Raw genomic sequence first — 8765 nt, 5'->3', positions numbered from 1 at the left:
TTTGTAGCCCAGGCTGGTCTCGAACTTGCAACGATCCTCCTGCCTCGGCCTCCTGAGTGCTGGAGTGACAGGCGTGTGCCCTGGCTGGGTGTGCTTGCCCTCTAAAGGGTTTGTCCAGGCTCTGTGAGGAGAACGTTGAGGGAGCGGAGGTGGGGAGTGGAGGCAGGAAGGCCGAGTCAGGGGGCTGTTCCCGGATCGAAACAGGGAGGAGGACCGGAAGAAGGCTGGGGGAGGAGGGCGCAGGCTGGAACCTGGATTGGGGGTGCCCCCCACCCCACGTGCCCGGGCGCCCCACCGAGGGTGGAGGGCAGGGACTGCCCACCTCTGTCATGTGGCCGGAGCTGCTGTGGCCACAGACCTGGCCGGGAGCCCCGCAGACACAGGGCGCCTGTCAGCTCCAGGGTGTGGCCCTGCCCTGCACAAAGGGCCTCTGTGGGCCTGGGGCACTGCGCCCACCTGGACAGGCCAGGCGCCTGGGGGCGGGGCTTGGAGCGAGGGAGCCAGAGGAGGTTCGGGTGGCGGGGCTCAGTCACGCCCTGTCCTCCGGCCTCCGCCCCTCACCGCAGAGCGGGGTCTGGGTTATTCCTCCCTCCTCCTCCTCTTCTTTGTTTTGGTGTTTTGAGACAGGGTCTCACTACTGTAGCCCAGGCTGCCCTCCTACCTCAGCCTCCCAGGTGCTGGGATGACAGCTGCGCATCACCACCTCCGGCCGGGACCTGAATCCCAGCCGCACAGACCTGGCTGGCGGCCCAGACCTGGGCGGGTGACCGACTGACCGCCCAGGTCAGAGGTGCCCCAGGTCACAAAGCTAGGAAGCGTCCCAGCCAACGCGGCGAGGAAACCGCTCCTGGAACTCAGCGAGGTCCTTCCCAAGACCGGCCCGGAGGCGGGTGTGGGGTTCTGAGTCCTGCTCCCTGGGCCAGTGCTGCTTTGGGGACAGAACTGTCCCCTGCCCCCCGCATGAGGTCTTAGCACCCCGGGCAGCATCAGGAGGGCCGGGAGGGGCAGTCAGACTCCTCAGAGCCATCCTGGACCAGAGGCCAGGCCAGCCGTACCGGTCACAGCCCTGTCCCCCTGTCTGCTGCTGAGCCAGGCCTGCAGGGTGCCGGGCTGGGTGACCTGTGCTGTGGGGCCCAGGGTGGGGTGGCCGGACACGCGTGTCACCTGGAACACCACAGTGGGGGGGCGAGGGGTGCCAGGGCCCGAGTCCCAGGACGCAGCGCTCCGTGGCGGGCAGCGCCCAGGCTGCCCTGGGATACTTGGGGGCTCTCGCTTCTTGGCCCGAGCGGCCCATGAGTCCCCTGGGCAGAAGGCAAGCCCAGCACTGTGGGAGGCGGCGGGAGGAAGATTGCAAGTTCCAGCCCAGCCTGTGCAGTTAGGAACTTGGTGACACCCACCTCAGAATCTGATAAAAGGGCTCAGGACTTAGTTGAGTGCAGAGGGCCTGGGCTCAGCCCCCGGAACTGAGGGAAGAGACAAGGACAGGGAATGTTGTGGCGGGGTTTAAGTCCCAGGCCACGCCCCAAACCAAGCCTGGGCTCGGCGGCTGGATTTTTCTCAGGCGCCCAGGAGTCTAGTGAGTGGCCGTCGTCCAGCGCCCCAGGCAGGACTGGCCTCATCCACGACACCCATGCCGGACCCTCCTGGGGCTGGGGCATGGGACACGTGGACACAGCCCCTCCTTGGGCATTTCCGGGGCCCCTTGCTGAGCCAAAGTCCCCTTTCCTGGGCCCATGGTGGCTGGACGTGTCCACCACTGGGCAGATCAGAGTGGACCTTGCCTTGATGTGGCCACAGCTGCCCCCAGCCCAGCAAGGTGGCTGTGGCTGCCCCTGGGCTTGAGGCTGTCCCCCGCTGGGCCCAGGTGACCCTGATCTTCAGGGTCCTCCTGGCCTCCTCTGCTTCCACCTTTTGAGGTGAAGGTGGCCTGGCGCCTCCTCAGGCTGGTGGGCAGGCCTGGGAGGGTCCTGCTGGACAAACTCATGCCACCAAAGCTCAGGCCAGGCCTGGTGGCACACACCTGCAATCCCAGCACTCGGGAGGCTGAGGCAGGAGGATCACTGTGAGTTTGAGGCCAGCCTGAGCTGCATAGGGAGTTCAAGACCAGCCTGAACTGCATAGTGAGACAAAATAAAAATTAAAAAAAAACAACGGAGGGGACCAAGTTCCCAGTGAGGACCCGGCCCAGCCCTTTGCTTCTCTTCTGAGGCAATACAGGAAGTCCCCCACAAGCTGACTACAGGCTGCTGCTGTGGAGGCCGTGTCCCAGTCACACGGGCCTCTGCTGTGTCCCGCAGGCAGCTCTGCCGAGCCAGCGGAGGAGATGGGAATGATTTCCGATGCACTGGAGACAAGCGCAAGTTGGATACAGCTCTGAGCTGGAGGGTGTGTGTGTGTGTGTCAATACTGGGGACTGAACTCACGGAGAAGACCCACCCTGTTTTTAGATTTTATTCTCAGACAGTGTCTTGCTCAATTGCTCATGTTCGCATCAAACACGCAGTCCTCCTGCCTCAGCCTCCCAATCAGCTGGAAGGACCAGTCATCATGCCCGGCCGGAGAGGGACCCCGGCGAGGCTCTCGGCAAACTGCCCAGCCTGTTTGTCTTCCTTCTCGTTCTGTGCCGTGGGCACGGCTGTGAGGAAGCTCTTCCTGCCGTCCGTCACTGTGGCCGCGGCCCGGCTGCGGGCGGGTCTTTGCTGTGTGTTTTCCGTGGCAGCGGGGTGATGGGGAGCTGGGAGTCGGGTGCCAGTGCTGTGCACACCCCATCGCACGGCCAGGAGGCTCCGTCCCAGCTCCGCGGTTGCCCGTGTTTCCAGATCTGGAGGGAAGAGCTGACCCCAACCTCCCCGGCACCGCGGAGATGTCGTATTGGCCCCAGCGCCACCGTCTCCACCCTGAAGCAAACGAATTAGCACGGAGTCCGGCTCCGTGTCCCCAGCACCTGCTTCATTAGGTGGGGATTTAGCGCCGGGTCACCCTGAAGGACGCCCGCGTCCCGCTGAGCCCGGCGTGGCAGGAGGTGGTGCTGCCCCGTGTCCTGCTCCTGCGTCCTGCTCGGGGCAGGGTGGGGATTTGATTTCAGGGGATTTGCAGCAGCGGAGCTGCCCTGGGCACAGGGTGCTGGGCTATTTTAGGCGGCGAAGGTGGGGGAGGGGCAGGGGGCCCGGTGGGCGCCCCAGGGAGCCCTCCTTTCCGTGGGAGCAGGGGCGGGTGGCCTGGGCTGGGGCTTTGCCCACGCCCCCAGACCCAGGCCCCAGGATTCACCTGATGTGGCCCCGGCCCCTGCGGGCACTGCGGGTGAACATGGACCCCGTCCCTGCGGTCTCGTGGACACCACACCTCCCGGGCTGTCCGAGAAGCGAGGGACCAGGAAAGGGCGCAGCGCGGGCCGGGCGCCGCAGCTCTGTCCGAGTCCCAGCCCTGGCTGCCTGTGCCCCGGCACCTCCTCGTGAAGGAGGGAGCAGGGACACCTGACTCAGGGCCCTGTGCTGTCACCCAGGCCTGCTGCGGGCTGCTCACAGGCCACCTGCTGAGGACATCTCCGTCGCCCTGCTGCACACGTGGGAAACTGAGGCTGGGGGGGGGGGACTCGCCCGGCAGCGGCCAGCGAGGCCCTGCTCCCTGTCCCCTTGCGTGGTGGAGCCACTTCCTCATCCTTGGCGGGGGAGGGGCTCCGAGGACAGGAAGAGCAGGTCCTGTGTGAGAACCGAGGGGGCCAGGTTGGGTACTCCCGGCTGCAGTTGGAGGCCGGGTCATTTTCTGAGCAGCAGCAGACAAGGACAAGGGGAATTGTGCTCAGTAGGGGACTGAGGCTGAGGCAGGAGGATTGTGTGTTTGACGCGAACATGAGCAATTTAGCAAGACACTGTCTGAATTCTCACTCTGCGAGGGGGTGGGGACACCTCAGCTCTCTGTTTTTGGGGTCACTGCGGACCTTGGGCAGGGCTTTGGGCGGCACCCAGCCTAGAGGAAGGGGACGGCTTGGAGCGAGCCACCACATGGGCTGTCCCCGTCCCCCCACCCACCCCCACCGTGTGACCCGGGCACAGGAGGGGCCTCCCCGCCTCCCTGCCCAGCCTTCACAACCCAGAGAGGCACCGTGCCCGTGGCTGCCCAGGGTCGCCGCCAGGAAGGGGGCGCTGGCAGGGGCGTGGGAAGGCTCGGGTGCTGTGTGTGGGGTCGGCATTCAGGGCTGTGTTATTCCTGGGTATCTTGGTGACGCCACAGCTTTGTGGGTGGCCCGAGCTGGCACCTGTGGTGTTGCTCAGGGATTTCCTGTTCTCGCTGGGTAGGGCAGGAGGGACAGCGGCACACAGCACCCACGGTTCAAGACGCCTCTCCCAGGCTGAGGACGGCTTGGTGGTAGAGGGTGTCAGCAGGTGTGGGGCCCCGCGCTGTAAGGGGAGAGAGAGAGGGAGAGAGAGAGAGAGACTGGTACACATCTGCCATCCCAGCACTCTGGAGGCTGAGGCAGGAGGATTGCTGTGAGTTTAAGACCAGCCTGGGCTACATGGCAAGATGCTGTCTCAAAAAACAAACAAAACGATAGAAACAAGACAGGCTCAGCCCAGGTGCATGCGCTGGCCGACCCCGGTGCCCTGTCCTGTGACGTAGGCGCTCGCCGACTCGGGCGTGCTTGAGCAAAGGACGGAGGCTGACTTGTCAGGGCCGCTCCAGAAGGGACACGGTGACCTCCAAGGTCCCTTCCAAGTCGGAGCAACTGCAGCTCCGCACTGACAGACGCTGGGCGTGGCTGGGCCGCTCCGGCTGCAGGATGAGTGTGCGGAGGTGGCCGGGACGCAGGGCACCGCCACGGCGGCGTCCCCCCTGCATCCGCCTTGGCAGCTGTTCCTCAGAGCCACTCAGCGCTCGCACCGAGCCTGGTGCGTCAGGGAACACCAGCTCGTCCATTCATTCCACGACCCCTCGGGCCGCCTCCCTGGCCTGCCTCGAGCTCGGGGCTGGTGTGGCGGGTCCCCGGGCAGTAGAGGCCCTGCCGCGTGGGGGACGCAGGTGAGTGTCCAAAGGGCGGAGCCAGAGGCAAGAGGAGGCGTGAGGGCTGCGGAGACCCACGGAGCTGGGAGGCCACACCGACAGGGCTGGGCGGAGTGACAAGGTGGGGTCACGCGGGGCCGCCCGAGGGAACCGGGGGGTGAGCCTTGGAGGAAGGCAGGGGCAGTACGGGAGCCAGGGGACTTCCTGCCTGGGTGGAGGCAGGCCTGGCACCCGTGGGCCATGCCAGTCCCACGTGGGATGGGCAGACGTCGTGTCTCCGCGATGCAAGTCTTGTCTGTCTTTTTTTTTTTTTTTTTTTTTTTGTCTTTTTGAGACAGGGTCTCACTGTGCAGTTCAGGCCTTGAACTCACTTTGTAGCTCAGACTGGCCTTAAACTTGCAGTGATCCTCCTGCCTCAGCCTCCCGAGGGCTGGGGTTATAGGCACGCACCACCACACCCGGCCTGTATGAACTTTTCATCCTCCTGCACTGAGCTGTGTCTTTGGGCCCCCTTCTGCTCTTAACATTGCCTGGGCTAGAGCTCCTCCTGCCTCAGCCTCCCCAGTGCTAGGATTACAGGCGTGCGCCGCCACACCTGGCTGTGCCTTTCTTTAGCTCTTGCTTGCTTCCTGTTTCCCTCATGTCAAAGGACGCAGCGCTCACAGGACTCAGGCCACCAGCGTTGCCCCATCCTCCCTGTGGGTGTCACACCCCTGTGTGCCACTCTGGGGGAAACAGAAATCCCTCCTGCTCCCCACTTCAGAGCCGGCCCTGGAGTCGTCTCAGCCCCCATTTGGGCCCAGTCTTCCTCCCCATCTGCAAAGTGGGGGGTCCAGGGGACTCCGGCTAATGAGCATGGCAAGGTGGGGTGCCTCACCCTCTGGCCCAGCTCCCCTGGCAAGAGGCTGTGGAGGCCCCCTGCATACCTCCCCACACTGCCTCAGCTCTGAAGGCCCTGCGCTCAGCCCAAGCCAGTCTCTGCTCTGTGTGGGCAAAACATCACGCTGGGTGTGGTGGCACATGTCTGTCATCCCAGCACTCTGGGGAGGCTGAGGCAGGAAGATTGCAGTTCAAGCCCAGCCTGGGCAACTTTGTGATTTAGCGAGACCCTGTCTTAAAATATAAATAAAGGACTGGAAGTAGCTCAGAGTGAAGGCCCTAGATACACACAAAAAAGGGGGGACTCAGTGGCTAAAACACAGAAACTGGCTTTCTCACAGTTCTGGAACCTAAAGGCCTGAGATCAAGAGGTCAGCAGAAGTCTGAGGGAGCAGGAGGCTGAGGCAGGAGGATAGTCAGTCTCGGCCCAGCCTGGGCAATTTAGTGACTTGGTAAGCCCAGACAGGCAGGGATCTGGCCCGGGAGCCGGCAGGGTGGCCGAGGGTGGCGGCTGGCGGCCTCGGGGAAAGCACTTGGTGTGAGGGGCCTCATAAGGGCTGCTGGGAGTGCTTCAACCTCGCCGAGCTCTCCGGAGAGGATGTCCCCTCTGTGGGACAGTTCTGCTCCCGTGGCGGGGCTCCAGAGCCCCTGCTGGCACCCTGTTGGACGGGAGGACAGGGAACCCCAGCACCCCACAGTGACCAGGGATCCCCTGAAATTCAGTGTGCAAAGGGCAGAAGTTCAGGGTGTGGGACGCTGGGCCCCGGCTGAGGGCGCCCAACCTGTCCCCTTCCCCAGGCTCCACCCGGGCAGATGCACAGAGCAGCCTCAGCGCTCTTCCTGGGAAGGACGCACCGGGAGCCCCATCCCAGACAGACAGACAGACAGACAGGCAGGGTCTGCACGCTCCTCCTCTCTGCTCTGCCGTGCCTTCCTCCCCTCGGGCTCTGTGTCAGACAAGTGTGCTCAGTCCGGCTGTGGGACCTGTTGGGCCATGCTCTGGTCTGGGAGGGGGAACCAGGTCGACACCAGGGCCGAGTGCGGGAGCCAAGCCTGGTGACATGTGCCTGTCATTCCAGCACTCGGAGGCTGAGGCAGGAGGATCTTAAGTTGGAGGCCCGCTGCGGCAGCTTAGCAAAACTGTGTGTAAGGCACCCTCAACAAACAGTTATGATACAGAAAAGCCTAGGCAGGGGGGTGGCGGAGAGGCGGGCAGAGAAGCTCATTGAATCCACGCTTGCTCTGCTTGGCCGTTTTCTTTGAAGCAGGTCCACTGCCCAGCTATGGACTGTTTCCCCGTGTGTTAGGGGAGCGTGGGTCCCCTGGGGTGAGCCTGGCTAGTACTGAGGGAACGGGGCTGCACAGGCCCGTGGGCCCCGTGGCCGCCTACCTGCCGCCGCTCTGCTGGGTCCCTGGCTCCCGTGAGGACAGCTGGGAGGGCTGAGTCAGCAGGGCGGGCCAAGGCAGGCCCAGCGAGCTGGCGGGGGTCCGGGCAGCGCCTGAGCCAGGCTGTGTCACGGAGGTTTAACCAGCGCCTGGCAGATATTTATCCTTGCTCTTGGACCACGTCCCCGGCCTGCCTGTCATAAACTGCACTGAGATTTCAAAACGTCCCTGTCCCCTTGCTGGCAGGCTGGCCGCTCTTCAGGCCAGCAACACTTCAGTCCTCTGAGGCCGCCTCTGAGTGCCCACACCTTTCTGCCTCAGCTTCCTGCCCAGAGGGTGGGGAGGGTCCCCAAGACAAGGGGCCGCCAGTGGGCGTGGGGTGTGTCCAGCCAGCTCTGGGGCTTCTCACAGCGGTGACTGGGCCCTCCCTTGCCTCCCTCCGGAGGGAGAGCGGTGCCTGGATCCCGAGCCTGGGGCAGCGGGGCGCCCTGCCAGGGGTGCCGGTTTGTGAGTCTCCTCCTTGACGCTCGCTGCGCCCCCTGGGCGCTGTGCCTGGTACTGCAGCCCCCGCCCAGCAGGCAGCGTGCGTGGGGCCCCACCCTGGGTCTCATCCGCAGGGGCCGCGAGAGCAGAGTGGCGGGAAGCGGGCAGTGCTCGGGCAGCAGGCGCTTAGGTCTCCCTGTGTGGACAGCGCTGGTTCCCGCTGGGTTCCCAGCCTCCGCGGGTCCGGGCTGTGCCGGCTGCTGGCTTGGGGGTGTTCCGCCCGTCTCCGCGCATCGTCTAGTTTTGCACGTGTTCACTCCTGCAGGTCTGCGGCGCAGACTGACCACGCTCATCGCGGGGAGCTGGGGGTGGACACTGCCCCCGCCGTGCTTTCCACATCCCCTTCTCTCCTGCGTCTCTGCTTCCACCCTAACCCCGCCCCGTACGCACTCCCGGCTGCGTGGGTGACAGCGCCGCAGGTATTGGCTCAGAGCCGCCCTGCACCAACAGGGTCCCAGGATCACCTGTTCCCAGAGGTCATGCACAAGTGCTGGGCGTTAGGACTTCAGCACTGCGTGTGTGTGTGTGTGTGTGTGTGTGTGTGTGTGTGTGTGCACAAGCGCACCTGTGTTTGAGACAAGCTCTCCCTATGTAGCCCAGGCTGGCCTCGAACTTGCGGCTGCCTCAGCCTCCCAGGTGCCGGGATGACACCATGCCTGGCCCCGGATGTGTGCTCTTGCAAGGACGGTGTGGGGTTGCTAGACTGGTCCAAGGTGTGGTGTGGGCATAGCAAGACTCTGTCTCAAAAAGACAAAAAAAAAAAAAAACAAGGTGCGATGCATCTGGGCCCCTGGAAGTGCATGTTGGAGAGAAGCAGCAGTTTTCTCCAGCTGTCACAGACTCAGTGTCTAAAACAGAAACTGGCTTTCTCACAGTTCTGGAACCTAAAGGTCTGAGATCAAGAAGTCAGCAGGACTCTGATGGGGCAGGAGGCTGAGGCAGGAGGATAGTCAGTCTCG

At 64.0% G+C, this 8765-nt stretch overlaps 1 protein-coding gene across 2 annotated transcripts in view; it reads left to right on the top strand.

The window, feature by feature from the left end:
• The window catches only part of Znf385c (zinc finger protein 385C), a 32618-nt gene that overhangs the window by 5665 nt on the left and 18188 nt on the right, over nucleotides 1-8765 (top strand). The window contains exon 1 of one of the 2 annotated variants that reach the window (XM_005394429.2): nucleotides 4766-5016. The exons of the other annotated variant lie outside the window; for it this stretch is intronic. The gene's annotated coding sequence lies outside the window, so the exon portion shown is untranslated. Of the gene's footprint in view, nucleotides 1-4765; nucleotides 5017-8765 lie in introns of those variants that run through there. 2 annotated transcript variants of the gene reach the window in all.

Source organism: Chinchilla lanigera, unplaced genomic scaffold, assembly GCF_000276665.1.
Source record: "Chinchilla lanigera isolate Chin_1 unplaced genomic scaffold, ChiLan1.0 scaffold00050, whole genome shotgun sequence".
NCBI lineage: Eukaryota > Metazoa > Chordata > Mammalia > Rodentia > Chinchillidae > Chinchilla > Chinchilla lanigera.
This window is presented reverse-complemented; position numbering and strand designations above follow the sequence as displayed.